The 18,527-nt window shown below is 39.3% G+C and overlaps 1 long non-coding RNA gene across 1 annotated transcript in view; it reads left to right on the top strand.

The window, feature by feature from the left end:
- Positions 1-17,732, top strand: part of LOC115832127 — a 70,819-nt gene extending 53,087 nt beyond the window's left edge. The window contains exons 3-4 of the long non-coding RNA XR_004027567.1: positions 7,872-8,057; positions 16,917-17,732. This is a non-coding gene — a long non-coding RNA (uncharacterized LOC115832127). The remainder of the gene's footprint in view (positions 1-7,871; positions 8,058-16,916) is intronic.
- Positions 17,733-18,527: the final 795 nt, after the last annotated feature.

Genomic DNA, 18,527 nt, shown 5'->3' with positions numbered 1-18,527 from the left:
TTCATTGATATCCTGGGCCTTTTAACATGGCTGTGTGATAAGGAATTAATTGGATTGACCTTAATTCTCTGGTAGATAATATAAGAGAACAGTGTCCTAGAATCTACTAGATTTGCTTAAAAAGACAATTCATTGTGTTCATTAAGTTAATTCTCTTACTCATTGTTAGCTCCTGATGGTTCAATGGAAGATTATCATACTTAGGATTAACATTAAAGGGAATTTTTTTCATATGCATATTTGACAAATTCAGTCTTCTTTCTCCCTTCCTTCCATCCTTTCTTTCTTTCTTTCTTTCTTTCTTTCTTTCTTTCTTTCTTTCTTTCTTTCTTTCTTTCCTTCCTTCCTTCCTTCCTTCCTTCCTTCCTTCCTTCCTTCTGACAGTGTAACCACCCAAGGGGTTTACCTTGCCGACTGCCTGGACAGAACTGATTGATCAGGACAGGGGCATTGCAATAGAGAAAGTAATTCATGCAGAGCCGGCTGTGTGGGAGCCCGGAGTTTTATTGTTACTCAAATCAGTCTCCGGAGCACTCGGGGGCAGAGTTTTTAAGGACAACTTGGTCGGTAGTGGGAAGCCAGTGAGCCAGGAGTGCTGATTGGTCAGGGGTGAAATCATAGAGTAGAAGCTGTCTTCTTGCGCTGAGTCAGTTCCTGGGTGGGGGCCACAAGATCAGATGAGCCAGTTTACCAATCTGGGTGGTACCAGCTGATCCATCAAGTACAGGATCTGCAAAATATCTCAAGCACTGATCTTAGGAGCAGTTTAGGGAGGATCAGAGTCTTGCAGCCTCCAGCTGCATCACTCCTAAACCATAATTTCTAATCCTGTGGATAACGTTAGTCTAGTCCCCAGGCAAGAAGGAGATATGCTTTGGGAAAGGGCTGTTACTGTCTTTGTTTAAACTATAAACTACAAACTAAGTTTCTCCCAAAAGTTAGCTCAGCCTATGCCCAGGAGTGAATAGACAGCTTGGAGGTTAGAAGCAAGGTGGAGTCAGTTAGATCTCTTTCACTGTCTCAGTCATAATTTTGCAAAGGCAGTTTCAACAGTCTTGTTCTGTCACCCAGGCTGGAGTACATTGGTGTGGTCTAGGCTTACTGCAGCCTTGACTTCCAGGGCTTAGGTGATCCTCCCACTTCTGCCTCCCAAGTAGCTGGAACTACTGGCATGCACCATCACTCTCAGCTAATTTATGTATTTTTTCTAGAGATGGGGTTTTGCCATGTCGCCCAGGCTGGTCTCAAACTTTTGAGCTCAAGCCATCTGCCCTCCTTGGCCTCCCAAAATGTTGGGATTACAGGCGTGAGCCACCAGGCCTTGTCTCCTTTCTTTTTTTTATAACTATTTGTTTATGAGTTATTTTTAAAAGATGATGCTACAGAGAGATATACCGATGCATGTAAGAGACACCTAAAATTTGATCTTTTAGGGATCCTAACATTTGGGTTAAGACTTTAAGAATTTTTTCTCTGCAAACACAATATTTTTATATTTTTATGAAACTGGAATTATATAAGTATTAATATAATATTTTTTCTTAAAAAGCTTACTATGCCATGTACATTGTTTATATTAATAAATTTAGTTGAATACTTAAGTAGTTTCCTTTTTTTTTTTATTATGGTGAAAATGCTCCAGGAAACATTCTGGAACACTAGTTCCCATAATTGCTTGTGTTAAGTAACTAGGTAGAATTACTGGGTCACACTTAAGATTTAGACACGTAGTATCAGATTGTCCTCAGGGAAGGCTTACAGTTGTGTTTTCCACACCCTGCAATGTGCTTACTCAGAGAAGCCTTCCATGACCACAGCATTCCGAATCAAACTGTATCACCTCCACCCCAAGGCTCTTTATTCTATTAACTCGTTCTGTGTTTCTTTGCACTTATCACCACTTGACATACTCGAGTATTCTTCTTGATATACTTGACATTCTCGATATTTCACCTATCTCAGACAGGAGTTCTGTCACAGTAGACTATAAGCCCCAGGAGTGCTGGGACTTTATTTCTGTTCACTGTTGTATTTCCAACTCCAAGAACAGTGCCTAGCAGATGTTAGGTGCCCAATAAATACTTGCTGGCTGAATCAATGACTCATTTCTTTCTTTCCTTTTTTTTTTTTTTTTTTTTTTTTGAGATGGAGTTTTGCTCTGTCACCCAAGCTGGAGTGCAGTGGCGTGATCTTGGCTCACTGCAACCTCTGTCTCCCGAGTTCAAGCGATTCTACTGCCTCAGCCTCCCGAGTAGCTGGGACTACCATTCCCAGCTAATTTGTTAATTTTTAGTAAAGATGGGTTTTCACCATGTTGGCCAGGCTGGTCTCGAACTTCTGATCTCTGATGATCTTCCCACCTCGGCCTTCCAGCCTTCCAGAGTGCTGGGATTACAGGCGTGAGCCACTGTGCCTGGCCTCAATGACCCATTTCTAACAGGAGATATTATCTTTTCTATTCTGTCATAGAGAGCCATATTCCAGTTGAATAGCAACATAAAATACAATCATATGAGGACAGCATAGCCAATTAGTGTGTTCTGTTACACCTGCCTTCCATCCTTTCAGGCAGCTCTTCTTCAAATGTCCCAAATTTGCTTACTTTAAATATGAAAATATTACTGCTGTCAGGATGGCAAAGTTTTTATCCCGCCCCTGTAGAGGACATGACCTTGGATCTGGGATTGGCAAACGTTTTCTGTAAAAAGCGAGATCATAAATATTTTAGAGTTTTCTGGCCATACAGTATTTGTCACAACTACTCAGCTCTGCTGTTGTGAGAGCAGCCATTAACAATAGGCAAACAAAGTGTGTGACTTTGTTCCAGTAAAACTTTACCTACAAAAACAGCTAGTGGACGAGTTTTAGCTTTAGTTTGCTGAGCCTTGCTTTAGAATCAGAATCTTAATTAGTTTTCAATAGTTCAGTTTTATAAAGCATTAAGAGCATGTCTATCCAATGAAATGTAATGTGACCCACAGCTATGGACAAATATGTAATTTTAAATTTTCTGGTAGCCGCATTACAAAAAGTATAAAGAAACAGATGAACTTTATGTTAATACATTTTATTTAGCCAAGTAAATTTGAAATATTATTTCAACATGTAGTCAATACAAAACATCATTAACGCAATATCTTACAGCTATGTATGAAGTTTTTGAAATCTGGTGTGTATTTTGTACTTCTAGTATATCTCAATTCAGTTTAGCCACAATTTCAAGAGCTCTGTGTAGCTCCTGGCTACTGTATTGGACAGTGCAGGTCCGTAGCAGGTGTTTTCAACCTTGGCACTTTAGGGACTTTGAACAAAAATGTATTTGGTTGTGGGGGCAGCACAACTCATGATAGGCTATTTAGCAGATGTCCTTGACACCTGTCTACTTGATGTGAGTAGTGCCTTCCCAGTTGTGAAGACCAAAAATATTTCAGACATTCTAAATGTCCCCCAAGGGAAACATTGTCCAGTCTGGAGCCATGTATCTAGCATAAGCATTCTAAAACTAGCTCAGTGAATCCCCTGGAACTGAATACAACCTTTAGTGCCTATGTGATTTGGGTCAGGGGTGAAGTGGGGAGGAAAGGGTCTATGGCTTTCTATAACTCCTCAAAGGTATCTATGATCCAAAACAGGCTAAGAATCACTGACTGAATAGAAAGAGATGTTAAATTATGCCACTATATGCATATCGCCAATTGGTTCAAACCCTAAATATGAGCATTTGCCTGTATTCTTTCAAAATGAAATAAATTACCATAATGACCTCCCCAAACTTTGGTCTTTCTGAACCGTACCATTGCTTTTCTGTCTTGATTCCTTAGTGTTGGAGTACTGATTTTGAATATTTCTCTTCAAGCATTACTTAGCAAGAAAATCCATGAAGGGGTAGATTCTAGTTAAAATATTACAGCAATGGAGAGGGATTATGTGTAACATTTTAGCAATGGGAGGGTCATTATTATTGAACTGTCAAGTTGGCAAAATGGAAAGATAATGAGATTGGGAGTCAAGAAACTCACATCTTCTAGGCAGCTGTGTGAGCTAGGCTGAGTGAGAATGACCCCCATCCTTTCTCAGAGGGCACTGAGAAGTAACGGAGATAAATGGTACAGAGAATAGGAGCGTTATTTCCTAAAACAGTTGTTCTGATTCACACTCAAAAGTCTGCCTAACTGCCCATGTCAATCTGCAGACACAGACTGGAGTAGTTTAACTACGATGACAAGGATAATGAAGGTAAGCTATAATTAGCTTTTCCTATTTCCTCTAGATGCTATAAAATATTAGGAAGAGTTGATAAAATCATTAGAATATGAACTATCTCTAGTGGATGTGAGCATCTAAAAACAAAGGTCCTTAACCATTAGCTCCAGTCCCAGGTGACTATTTTCACTGTAATGATACACGCTCTCCCCAAATCTGTGATGCAGGGGTGAGGAGACTCACATTCTTTTTGTGCAGTTAAAATTTGTGCACTTTGAATCTGAATTAACTGTGGGTTCTCTGGTTGGATATTACTAAGAGACTTCTAACTATCTGTCCTAATTGAAATACTTTCCTCAATACCGACACATTTCTGTGCCCAAACTGGCTTCCTTGTTTAGTCGCATAGATATACCTACTTCTTACTCACTCTCCCAGAGCAGGTTGAGCCACCCTTTGGGCCACAGTTCACATTCAGGAAGGGCTTAGACTATTGATATACAATGTTAGACTTTTTGAAAGCGCCTTTGCAGAATTATGACAGTAAGAGAAATCTGACATAGTTGACTGCATCTTGTTTCTAAACTTTAATCTGTCCTTTAGTCATTCCTGGGCATATGCCAAGCTAACTTTGGGAGGAATTTAGTTTATAGTTTATCCTTAAAGTAAGAATGATAATAGCTCTTCCCCAAACTAAACTGCCTTTGTAAAACCAATGAAAATCCACAAGGTTAGAATTATGAGAGGGACCTGAGTTCTGTTAAGATGTTGGTATAGTTAAGTGATAATGAGCTACTGTTTGGAAGTCATGAGATTTGTGACTTCCCTAATTTCTCCTGTAGGTTACATCATTATTGTAGAACCCATGATTTGCCTTTTGAGATTTCTTTTCAGACTTTTGCATTTCTGACAAGCAGCTGACTTCACCAAGACTGGCAACTCATGACTCAACTGGTCCTGTGATCCCCACACAGGCTGACTCAGTGCACAGGGAACATTTTCCACATCCCTGTGATTTCATCCCAACCAATCAACATTCCCCATTCCCTAGCCCCCTGCCTACCACATTATGCTTGCAAAAACCCTAATCTCTAAGCCTTCCGGGAGACTGATTTGAGTGGTAACTATGTCCATGTGGCCAGCCTCGTGTCAATTAAACTCTTTACCGCAATGCTTGCAGTCTCAGTTAATCAATTTGTCCATGCAGTGGGCAGGAAGATGAACCCAGTAGGCGATTACATTTTTTTTTTTCTTTGAGATGGAGTCTTACTCTGTTGCCCAGGCTGGAGTGCAGTGGCATGATCTTGGCTCACTGCAACCTCTGCCTTCCCAGGTCAAGTGATCCTCCCACCTTAGCCTCCTGAGTAGCTGGGACCACAGATATGCGCCACCATGCCAGCTAATTTTTTGTATTTTTGGTAGAGATGGGGTTTTGCCATGTTGCCCAGGCTGGTCTCAAACTCCTGAGATCAAGTGATCTGCCCACTGCACCTCCCAACGTGCTGGGAGTACAGGTGTGAGCCACTGTGCCCAGCCGCAATCGCATTTTGATGGTATCATATTTTCTCTACCAATTCATACTTACTGTCAGAGAGATGTATTGACAGGATTGAAGGAGAATGATGTCATCATATACTTTCATATCTGTGACCTAGTTCTGGAGCACCCTTCTCTTAGTACACTTAGAGCTAGATTTTTAAAAATACTCTCTGTAATCATCTTACAAATAAGACAATTATATTGCATTTGTGTCAAAATTATTAACAGGAAAACAGACTCCAATTTCAGAAACAAAATATACCACTAAATATAACTTGGCATTTCTTTATATTTTAATATATCAAGATCCTCAAGAATTTAGAGGGAGTCTGGTCCTCTCTTGATGGCTGACAGGCTTGTCTTCCCCTTCAGATCCAAAGGGAATTGAGGACATGGATGGATGCTAAAAGGAAGACCCTGGTGGGAGGCAGGGAAAAGCAATGTAGGAGATCAGAAAGGAAACAGAGAGGGCCCAGGGACACGGCATCCTGAGGAGGTCAAGATAAGACTTTATTATTGTTACTATTATTATTTGAGGCAGCGTGTCACTCTGTTGCCCAGGCTGGTGTGCAGTGGCGCGATCTCAGCTCATTGCAACCTCCACCTCCTGGGTACAGGCCATTCTCCTGCTTCAGCCTCCTGAATAGCTGGGCCACCATGTTACCCAGGCTGGTCGTGAACTCCTAGCCTCAAGTGATCCACCTGCCTTGGCCTCCCAAAGAAAAGACTTTAAAATAAGAAAGAAAATAAATGACCCACAGTATGACTAGGACATCCAAAGCTAGACATTTGTCATGTGAAAAACATCAGTATCCTCAGGGCACATTCATATTAACAGGCAGGATAACTGGCATTTCCTCAATGCCCAGGACCTGCGCATTTGGGGATATGCCATTCCTTCCAGCTAAACAGGAAATACCATAAAGGAGTTTCATACAACAGGGAAAGGGTGAGGATACAGCCTGAAGATTCTAAAATGCCTGCCCAATATCTTCCTGCCAAGTCATTTTAATCTCCTGTGGCTCTCCGTCTTTTTCCAGCCTTACTTTAAAGGCAAACAACCTTTTTCTCTAGCATTTTATGACCATACAATGTAAAACCAAGTACAATCTAAAGCCTTTGTGGTTTTATTACCAACTATTGGGCTTTTAAAAAGTTTAGGATCATATGTTCAAAAGGCTTGAGAATTGAAATAGAAGACACTTTGAATTTTACTGGATTGAATACTCCATCAAGTTTTGCCACTGGAGGGCACCAGTCAACAATATTACATGCCAACCGTTATTCCTGTCTAAAGTTTTTTCCTAGGAACTTGACCATGGAGTCTAAATAGAGTCCTGTTTCACAGATTAAATTGGAGCCACTTTATCCTTTCATAATTTAGGATTTCAAAGACCAATTTCTTAGAACAATTGGAAATCACAACATTTCATACTCATTTCTGGAATCAATATTTTTAGCACAGTTCACATTAACCTAGTAGGTTCCCTCTCAAAAGAAATGACAGGGGAATATTTACCCATAATCATTCGGCAATTACCGTTCATCATAAGAGGAGATCTGCATGGTCTGACCACAGGAAATGTTGAGTTTAGTAGCATTTAAGGAATGGCCAAATTCAATACAAATATTTAATTTCATTTAGCAAATGTTATTTTCAGCTTGTTTGGGAAATACTTTAATTTGGGACACTTTGAACAAGATATTTTAATGGACATTTCCCTCCCACTGCTTAACTTTTTTTTTTTTTTTTCTTTTTGAGACGGAGTCTCGCTCTGTTGCCGAGGCTGGAATGCAGTGGCGCAATCTTGGCTTGCTGCAACCTCTGCCTCCCAGGCTCACACGATTCTCCTGCCTCAGCCTCCAAAGTTGCTGGGACGACAGGCGTGTGCCACCACGCCTGGCTAATTTTTTGTATTTTTAGCAGAGACGGGGTTTCACTGTATTAGCCAGGGTGGTCTCTATCTCCTGACCTCGTGATCTGCCGGCCTCGGCCTCCCAAAGTGCTGGGATTACAGGTGTAAGCCACCACGCCTGGCCTCCCCCCGCAACTTTAACATCTAGCCATGTCATTCTTGTGCATGAATATTCTTACGAGAATAATCAAATCATCCCCTCTGTCTCTACAGGATACCCCATGGTTCTCCTACCACCAGATGCTACTGAAGCTAAACTGACTGGACTGAGGAAAAATATCTGTGGGGAAAACTGTCTTTCAGAATCCAACTTTGAACCAGCAAAATCCATTCTCTTGAGGCTGTCTGCTGTGGAGAAGTTGGCCTTACCAATCTGCCTTTGGAGTTCAAGTTATACAGGTTTGCATTTTGCATTTTTTCCTTATTTTACTCTCCATTCTCCACTCTATTTTTCAGATGACTACCTGCTTGTCTGCATGTATTATAATTATTGTTGTTCTGCTTATTATTTCTGCTTACCAGTTTTCTTGGCTCTTGCTAGTTTTTACTACTCACCTCAGTCTGAACCCATATAAATCTTGGACAGACTAAAACTGCACAGCAGGATCATTTCATTCACATGAGTGCCAATATGTGGGTATTAACAGGCAAAGGTGGCCAAGGCTGGGAATTTGGGTATTAACTGGTAGCGGTGTCCCTGTGTGTGCTATTTTCAAAGTTTTTGCTGATACTGTAGCATTGGCTCTTATATAACTCAATATCCTCCTACGTGAGAAATTTCTTTTGGTCTACATGTGGGAACTTTGTCTTTAAAAAATCTATTATCTCTCTGAAAACACATGGACGTATAGAGGGGAACAGCACACACCAGGTCCTATCAGAGGGTGGAAGATGGGAGGAGGGAGAGCATCAGGAAAAATAACTAACGGGTACTAGGCTTAATGCCTGGGTGGGTGATAAAATAACCTGTACAACAAACTGCTGTGACACAAGCTTACCTAAATAATAAGCCTGCACATGTACCCTGGACTTAAAAGTTAAAAAAACTATCATCTCTCAGCTACCTCACAGAGATGTTTTGACATTATATGAATTATGTTAAATAATTAGTGCCAGGACAGTGCCAGGCACAGACAGTCTCAATAAATATGAGTTTCTTCTCTACTTCTTATTTCTATTTCCTTCTTTTTCTTGGTGCCTAGAGACAGATTTTATATCAGAGCAACTGTATTGACCAGAATGACAATTCATTTGCTTTACTCCTCTTTTCTCAAGCTTGCTATTTTACCATATTGTTCTTCTCTTGAAAAAACATTTTTTTTTTAAAGTCGTGTAAATGATTAGGGGCAGAAATAAGTATCTGAAGAAGGAATGTGGTAGCCCCTCCTGGGATGTGGAATCCTGAACAACCCCCAATATGAGAGATCCTTCATGAGAGATTGGGTCAACATGGTATTCTTTCAGGTGAAATCTGTGCCCATATAAATGAATCGTAGCACAGACCTGAGTTCAGATCCTTGTCTTGGCATTTACAACTTGGGTAAACTTGAGTAGAGGGAGAATGAAGAATTTTGGAACTCCTTTCTCTCAGCTGTAAAATGGAGACTAATAATGCTTACCCAATGATATTGCTATGAAGACTCAATAAAATAATAAAAATTTTCTTGATATCATTGTTTTTGTTGCTGTTGTTACTCAACTAGATGGTTACCAAAGGATTGTCTGATTCTGGAGATTTTATAAATGGGATGGCCTAAAATGATAGGTCTGCCCATGATAACCCTCAAACAGCCCCACTGCTTCACCCAGCTGCTCATCTTCCTGGCCATGCACACATCTTATGCCCCTCTGCACTGGTACTGCAGCTCATAGGATTCCTCTTCATTGGAATCTACAGAGATGATTGACCTCATCTCTCTATGTCTTTCCCATTGTCTTTAGTCCAACTGACATCATAATTCTACAAAGCATCCTTGTCCCAGAGCAAGAGAACCTGATCTCTATTTCCTATGAATGTTTATCATTCTATTTCCTTCTTGCTGGGTGCAGCTTCCCTGGTTCACTACAAGCCAGGTTCATTATTTGACTGGCTGTGCTATATGGCCTCATGAAACACTCACCACAAGACAACTCCTTGATGGTGGAGCCTCTGGCTTTTTCATCTCGATATACCACACACCTAATTCAACGCCTAGCAGAGAAGTCACTCAAAAAACACTGTAAGAATAAGGAAACCACTTATTTGAGATATATATATATACACACACACATATATATATATATATATCACACACACATATATATGTATGTATTTTATGTGCCCATAAGATACTTTGAAGTTCTTTGAAGTCAAGTACTTACACAGAACATTAATGTTAAAAATGAAATTTCGGAAGAATAAAAGCCAGACATTATGTCCTTCTTGGTGGAAGAATATACCACCTATGATGTAGCTTGTCAATAGGATTGATCCTGAATCTCATCAAGCTTTAGATCCAGCCACAATTTATAGAAAATACAAAAAATAGAGAAACACGTTGATACAGTTGATATTGACTCTGTGTCCCCACCCAATTCTCATCTTGAACTGTAATCCCCAAGTGTTGAGGGAAGGATCTGGTGGGAGGTAATTGGATCATGGCAGCAGTTTTCCCCATGCTGTTTTTATGACAGCGAGGGAGTTCTTAAAAGATCTGATGTTTTAAAAGTGGCAGTTTGCCCTGCATTCTCTCTCCTGCTGCCATGTAAGATGTGCCTTGCTTCCCCTTCACCTTCTGCCATGATTAGAAGTTTCCTGAGGCCTCTCCAGCCATATGAAGCTATGAGTCAATTCAACCTCTTTTGTTTATAAATTACCCAGTTTCAGGTAGTATCTTTATAGCAGTGTGAAAATGGACTAATACATATGTTAATGACAACATGAGGTTGCAATCCTCAAAATTCAGACTATGGAATATTCTACTATACTGGTTAAACTGTCCCTTGACTGTTTTTGTACACCCTCAAGCTAAAAATGGTTTAAAAGATGGTTTTAAATATTATTGATCTATTTTATGTATTTATGTATGTATTTATATTTTTAAAAGTTTGAAAAAATAAACAATATACGACACAGATGCTTGCTCTATAGGATTAACATTCCAACTTTTTTTTTTTTTGAGACAGAGTCTTGCTCTGTTGTTCAGCCTGGAGTGCAGTGGTGTGATCTTGGCTTACTGCAGCCTCTGTCTCTTGGGTTCAAGCGATTATCCTGCAGCAGCTTTCAAGTAGCTGGGACTACAGGCGCACACGACCACACCTGGCTAATTTTTGTATTTTTAGTAGAGATAGGGTTTTACCATGTTGGCCAGGCTGGTCTTGAACTCCTGACATCAGGTCATCTGCCTGCCTCAGCCTCCCAAAGTGCTGGGATTACAGGCGTGAGCCACCTTACCTGTCCAACAACCCAACTTTTATGACAAACAAATTGCAAATGAAAGGAGGGATTAAAAGAGACTGAAGTCATAGATCAACTGGTTGCAATGAATTGATTTTACTTAGATTCCGATGCAAACTAAACAACCATAAACTAGAAAAAGAAACGTTCATAACATTTGTGATACAATTGATGATATTTAATAATATTAAGATATTATCAATGATATTTTACATCTGATAATGGCTTGAAACTTATGTTTATTAAAAATAGTCCTTATCTTTTAGATATACAAACTGAAATATTTGTGGATGATGCTGTGTGGGATTTGCTTCCCAGTAAAAAGGGAAAGAAAGCAGATTTGGTTTTGGATTAAAGCAAGACTGTCCATGAGTTGCTAATTGTTGTAACTGGTGACTTATTTATGAAGTTTATTATATTCTTCTGTCTATTATTTCTTCTATGTTTGAAATTCTATGTAACAAAAAGTTCAAGAAAAAAATGAACAAATTTCAGAGTTCTATCTGGGCTGATTCCAGCCAAAATACCTCTGTCATGGCACTGGATTTTTCTGATCTCAGTCTCCTTATCTGTAAAATGGATATTATAATAGTGCTTACTTCATATGGTTATTATGAAAACTATCTGAGCTAATGTATATGCAGATCTTAATGCTTAGTACATAATGAAGCATTCAGTTATTCTTAAATAGTGTTGCTGCTGCTGCTGTTAGTACTTTAACTCTCAGAAGATGTTGCTATTTATGAGTATTAGTTGCTGAGATGGTAAAGGAGGATAAGACAATAGAATTCTTATTGGGAAAAGAGCTAGTATAGTTATTGCAATCTACAGGTAACTGGAGACTCTGTAGTTCCCATCTTCCCCAACTGCAGTGTCCCTAAGGGGAGTGGGAGAGGACGGGAACCACACAGCCTCCAGTTACTTGTAGATTGCAATGACTATTCTGGACCAAGTTGTCAGACCTTATAATAGCCTAATGTGGGGCAAGCTGTCTAGCTGGGCACTGAGCTTTTCCAATCAGGAATGTCATCTAGTAACCTGAAGGTCAGGGAGAGAGCAATACAATCAAACACTCAGATGAAACCTAAGAGCCATTTATTAAACTCAGCTTTACAATAATTTTTGATCATTGATGAGAAGTGTATTGCCAGAATAAAGACTATCTAATACAGGCTTAAGGGGGAAAATAACTTTAAAAGTAATTTATCAAATCCTTATTGAATATTACCATTTCAGGGAGGCAATATACCACGATAATTTATAGCAGCACTTTCCATAGAGCTGGTGTTTGATGAGATAAAGAGCTTGCTCCAAAATGAAAATCCAAACATTTCTTCCTTACTAAAAAAGTCTTGCTATTGAAAAAAAAAATGTCATTCGAAGTAAACAGTATGCTTAGTGACATAGTTGATTTGCATATGCTGGCACACGCTGTTTATGTTCACAGTCTGTTAACTAGTGCATAGTCTACGTTTTTGAGTGAAACTAGTTTAGAGCAGGGTTCTCAACTGGAGGCAGTTTTGTCCCCCAGAGGTCATCTGGCAGTGTCCGGAGACATTTCTTGTTGTCACAACTGAGTGAGAGGTGCTATAGCATCTAGTGGATAGAAGCCAAGGATGCCCTACATTGTAGTGTCCTTCACAACAGCGGAATATTCTGCCCAAATGACAATACTGATGAGGTCGAGAAACCCTCTTTTAAAGCATATCTTTAGAGTCAGAGATGGGAATCAAACTCCTGCTCTGCCTTCTACAAATAGTGTGACCTTGAGCAAGACGGTTTTAGCTCTCTGTCAGCACCAACTTACAGGATTGTTGTGCAGACGAAGTGAGCAAACACAGACAGACCATTTAACATAGATGAAGATCAGGTTCTCAGTTTTTTGGGCAGCTGTGTATACTTCTTAGACATAGCCCTTGTCCTGGTTACTCATGAATTGTCATTCAAGGACTCACTATGTTAATGGCCAAGATATAGCGTTTTTTGTTTGTTTTCTTTCCTATCTCTTTCATTCTTTGATAACAATTGGCAATGGGTTCTCTGAAATCTTTTCTTTTGAGGACCTAAAATGCAAATGTATTTCATTTGTTGCTGAAGATGAATGCCAAGCAAAACCAAGCCAAATCTTGACTTTGATTTTTTGAAAGATAAACCTTATTGTCAGAAAGAGCCACGCCATAAACAAAGCTGGGGAATTCACTTGAAACTCCTCTTTTTATCCCTTAGGATGAAGTATGACACACGCCTAGGAGCTTAATGCTTTACAAGTTGGGACTCCTACTGTGTCCTTCTTTTTGCTGATGATTTTATGATTCTTTTACACACAACATGATAGATCCTTGAGTATCCTGAGCTTTGAATCTTTAGGCTTATTTTTTTGCAGTTTGAGTGAAACCTTTCAGACAGAGCTGTGAAGATGTGGTTCTTAAATAAAATATTTTTCTACTCTGCTAATAAATCATACATTCTCTGCATTTCTCTTCTATACTCAGGGTCAGTGGGATATGTCCATTTTTCTTAATTCTATCTTGCCTGTTTTTTTTCAGGCTTCCAACAGCTTTTTATGAAGGCACAGCATGGTTTGTTCCAGGTGCTGGTATTTGGGGAGGGCTGAGGATTGTGGAGGGGGAGGGGATACTTTCTCATTCTTTTTCCGTCATTCTATTGACAATAGCCTTTTAATGATTTGAAAACTCTTTGTAAATGCCCTAACATGTAATATTGCATTACAAACCCACACAGGAGACACAATTCAGACAATAAAAGCAGTAACACACTTTTGTCCTGCTGCTAAGTTTTAATGGAATGTATTTTATTGAGAGCTAATGTAGTTTTTCACCAGAGAAGCCAGCTACTTGCTGAATTACCACATCTCTAGAGTTGACATTTTTCCGGAAAAACATGGGATGTTTGCAGGTGGGAAGATTATAGTGTCAGAAATGAAAATGTTGCAGATTTCAAGTATGAACATGTGACCTCATTTGTGTATACATGCCACCATGGTCTTCCTGGGCCCAATTGGGCAGTCAGTAGACAGCGGTGCCTATTCAAAGCTGCTGTTTCTCTTAAGACTTTTGGTCAACATAATACAGCCCAGTTAATATCGTAGAAGCCAAGGAAACATTCCCCCTTTGCCCCCTGAAAATTCACTGAAAATCACTGACAAAAGGTAGACTAATAGGAGAAAAGGCATACAAATTTATTCAATCATACTTTTACAGGGCATAGGAGCCTTCAGAATGAAGACCAAAACATGCAGGGGAAACTGTCTATTTTTATGCTTAGAATCAACAAAGTTGGAGCAGCTGTGTAGAAATATGACTGGATAAAAAAACATGATTTAGTGCTAACAGGTTGAGTGGGGATCCCAGCATGGTCTGTCTGTCTAGATTCTTCTTGGCCTCTCTATGCAACATGTCATCCTTCTGGGTATGGGGTGGAAGGTCTTATGACCTATAATCAAACAAGATAGGCCAGATAATTTCTTTATGGCCAGTTTTTACACAGAAAGGAAAACACAAAAGTTAGAGTAATATGTTAGGTTTTACGGCTGACTTTGGGAAAAAGGGGTTCTGGAGTCTATGACCACCTTGGGGAAGAGGGATTCTAGTTTCTATGGCTAGCCTTGAGGGAGAACCGGACTGAAAGACAGGAAGACAGGGAAAGGTTGGAGAGAATCTTTTGCTTCTGAGGCCTTCATTTTGACGTATTATCTTCTGACCTCTAACAATATAATCCTTTAATTAAAGTGCAAAACTTGTATGTGAGTAACTAAACAGTACAAAATCGATATTTTTAAATAATTTACTTTGGAGAATGCAAGCATATACGATTCTCCAAACATAATCTAAAGCCTATTTTTCTTAGCATATGTATTATGTCTTAAAAATCTGACATCAAACCCACAGGAAATTTGAAAAATTGTGTGTCCTTCCTTCTGTATTCTTATGTCTTGTGATTAAGTGATGTAGTTTAGTTCTTAATGACCTAACCTTATGAGCATGTCTTCTGCTAGAGAACCCTGCTCTTTTGCTTCCTGAGTTTCTTCCTGATCCTCTCAAGCAGGAAATACTTCTCTCCAAACCTTATTCCTTTCTTATTTCATTGGTGAGTCTGGATGAAGGTCATTGCTCATGGCTTGCCTAGAGCCTGGTTCTCTCTTACGCCTGCAGCAAGTGTTGCATTCTCTCCCTGTAACTCTGGCCATTATGTCATAATCTCACCAGGACCAGGCCCTCCTGTTCCAGTCTGCCAGGGAGGCCTGCACACCTCTAGCTGCTGTGTCTGCGACTGGTTGGACACAATCGGTTCCAGAGTCCTGTTGTAGGAAGCCCCATTTTGGCCTTCAATCCAAATTACCTTTTCCAATTCAGTTTCATCACTAATAAAGATGATCACTCAAAGTTTCTGGGCCAATTTCAAAACTGAGTCAGAATTCAGAAGAGGTAATGATGAGTGGTTAGGTTTTCTACAAATTGTGACATTAAAAAAATTTAGTACAATTTATTTCTTGTGTTATATATTGCCAAGTCTTGTCATACAGCTAAATATCAATACTCCATTTATCATCATTCATTACAATTATCTATGAGGACATCCTAAGGCCAAAGAAATCTATTAAATTGCCCAGGATAAGGTATGTAAGTCATGGATCAAGCCTTTGAACAGCTTCAATCCATTAAGGCATTTAACATATATAAGTTGATAAAAAATAATACAAGATTTAAAAATAGTAAGTCAAAGAAAATATACATACAATGCCATATGGATATCACAAAGGGATTATAACTCCCTGCTGGGAAGGGCAAGAAGTCTTCTAGAGAGAGAGGACTTAGGATGGACCTTGAATGATTGGTAAGATTTAGACATGCAGATAAAGGAATGATTATTTTTTTAAGGCCTTCCAGGTAGAGGCAGAAGTGAGTATGCATATGGGAAGGAAGGAAATATGGAGTTGTTAGGATAATATTCATCTAATGTAACTTGAGGAGCTGTGGCAGAATGGGTGGACATGAAGTGGGGAGCAGGAGACATAAGCCAAAAGGAAACTCTGGAGTAGCAGTGGAATAGTTATAAAAGCTGAAGAGCAGAGATGAGCTTCCTGCAGTGTCTGGTTTTCTAGCAAGTTCCATTTCCCATGTCAGTGTTATTTCTCATTAAAGACAAAGCCCCAAGGATCTTATTAACTAATTCAACTTTGAAAACTGTGTAGCCCACTTTATTAATAAGAATAGATCAAGGGTGAGAAGAACATTTAAGTGGCTTTCTGAGGCCATAGGATTTCTCCCTGACACTGGTTATCAACCCTAACAGTCAGGATAGGCTGGGTTATGCTGCAGTAATAAACACCCCCCAAACTGCAGTGGCTTAGAAAAACAAAGAATTATTTTTTACTCACACTAAATGTTCCATTGAAGGTGAAGAGAGAGTTTCTGCCTGGCAGGGGAAGTTTGGAGAACAGAGTGTTAATATTTAAATGTTTCTATTTGGAATTAGTAAAGGTCACCTTAGCTAGCATTTCATGGACCAAAGCAAATTACTTGGACATGACTAAATTCAAGAGGGCAAGGAGACACAAATCTTTTCACGTCTGCTACAGTCTCCTCAGCTGGTATACATCCTCATTTTAGTATTACAATTCAAACCCCTCTAAAATGTCTCCAAGAATAATTTCATTCCTTGACTGTTTAATTTAGGCCAGGCACTGGGCTGACCTTTTTAATACAAAATTTCTCTTAGAATTCCTATAAAAATTCTCTGATACTGATTTTAGCAATTGGTTTTAGCTGGTCGACTCCTGACATTTGTGTTCTTCTTCACAGGATCTGCAAGGCTACCTGTGAATGAATGGTTGGTTGGTCACTACTTGCAAGTTTTTCAGGAGCTCATGAAAGATTACTGCATAAACAAGGGAGGATGGAGACCAGATCTCTGGCTACTGTTGCTGCCACCACCACAGCCACCACCTTCACCCTCATGAACCCCCTATTTACTGAACACTGTCTATATGCCAGGTAACAAGCCCTGTACTTGTGAAATAAGGACTGTTATTTCCCCTATTTTATAAAAGAGGAGCTGAGGCTCAGAGAGATTATGTTACTTGCCCAAGATCACACAGCTAGTAAGTGGCAGAGATGAGATTCTGTCTGAGTCCAGCTTACACCATAACTGATATTCTTGACAATCAGGCTGGATAGAAAAGGATAAGATATGAGAATTTTGGTGCTATGATTTGAATTTTCTTTCCAAAGCTCATGTTGAAACTTAATCCCCAAAGTAACAGTACTGATAGGTGGGGTCTTTAACATGGAGTCCCAGAATTGGATCGTGAGGGCTCTGCCCTGATGAATGAATTATTCCATTCATGATTAATGGATTAATAGATCATCATGGGAGTGGAACAGTGGGTTTATAAGAAGAGGAAGAGAGACCTGAGGTAGAACACTCAGCACCCTTGCCATGTGATGCTCTGTACTGCCTTGGGACTCTGCAGAGGCTCTCTACCAGCAAGAAGGACCTCACCAGATGCAGCCCCTTGACCTTGGCCTTCTTAGCTTCCACAACTGTAATAAATAATTTTTTCTTTATAAATTACCCAGTTTTGGGTGTTCTATTATAAGCAATAAAAACCAGACAAATACATCGAGTTATAATTATGATATTTAAGATGGAGGAAAACGAACATGGAAAACACTAGAGAAATGAATGCTAAACTAGAGCATAAGCATTGGGATTGTGAAAAGAAGAGATATTTGAAATATTTTAAAGATATGGAATTTAAAAGATTATGAAACAGATAAAGTATAAGAGAATGAGAGAAAATGAAAAATGATCCCAAGATTGCAAACCCTTGGTATTGGTGAAACACTCATAGCTGGGGAAAAAAGTCAAAAGGAAGAGCTGGCTTGTGGGTACAGATGGAGAAATCTGGATTTATTGAACCTTTCTTTAATAGCTATTCATTTATTCTCATTCATTTAGCATGTAAAGAACACAACTAGGCATTAGAAACACATAACAAAACCTATTTCTGTACACATTTAGAAATGTGGATCTGAAAGATCAAGATTTTGGGTTTCATTCATTTATTTATTCAAACATGTGTTGAGATCTTTCCAAAGTATGTGATAAATTAAGTAGAAAGGACAGAGAAATTCATGAAAATAGGTATGATCGTCAAGGAAAACAATAAAAAACATAAGGTAAAAGGCCAAACTTAAGGGAATGCCTTTATTAAGAGATATGGGAGGGAGGAAAAATAATTTGAAAAGAAGTTGTCAAGGTGGGAAGAGAGCAGGACAAAACAGTCTCAGAATTGGGTGTATGAGAGAGATTTTAGGAAGAAGAGAGGGTTCAGTAGTGCCCAAGACCACAGAGCTGTCAAGGATGGTAAAGAACATTTATGGGGCTGTTTTGATGTTTTAAAGGATGAG

This window comes from Nomascus leucogenys, chromosome 21 (genome assembly GCF_006542625.1).
Source record: "Nomascus leucogenys isolate Asia chromosome 21, Asia_NLE_v1, whole genome shotgun sequence".
Classification (NCBI taxonomy): Eukaryota; Metazoa; Chordata; class Mammalia; order Primates; family Hylobatidae; genus Nomascus; species Nomascus leucogenys.
This window is presented reverse-complemented; position numbering and strand designations above follow the sequence as displayed.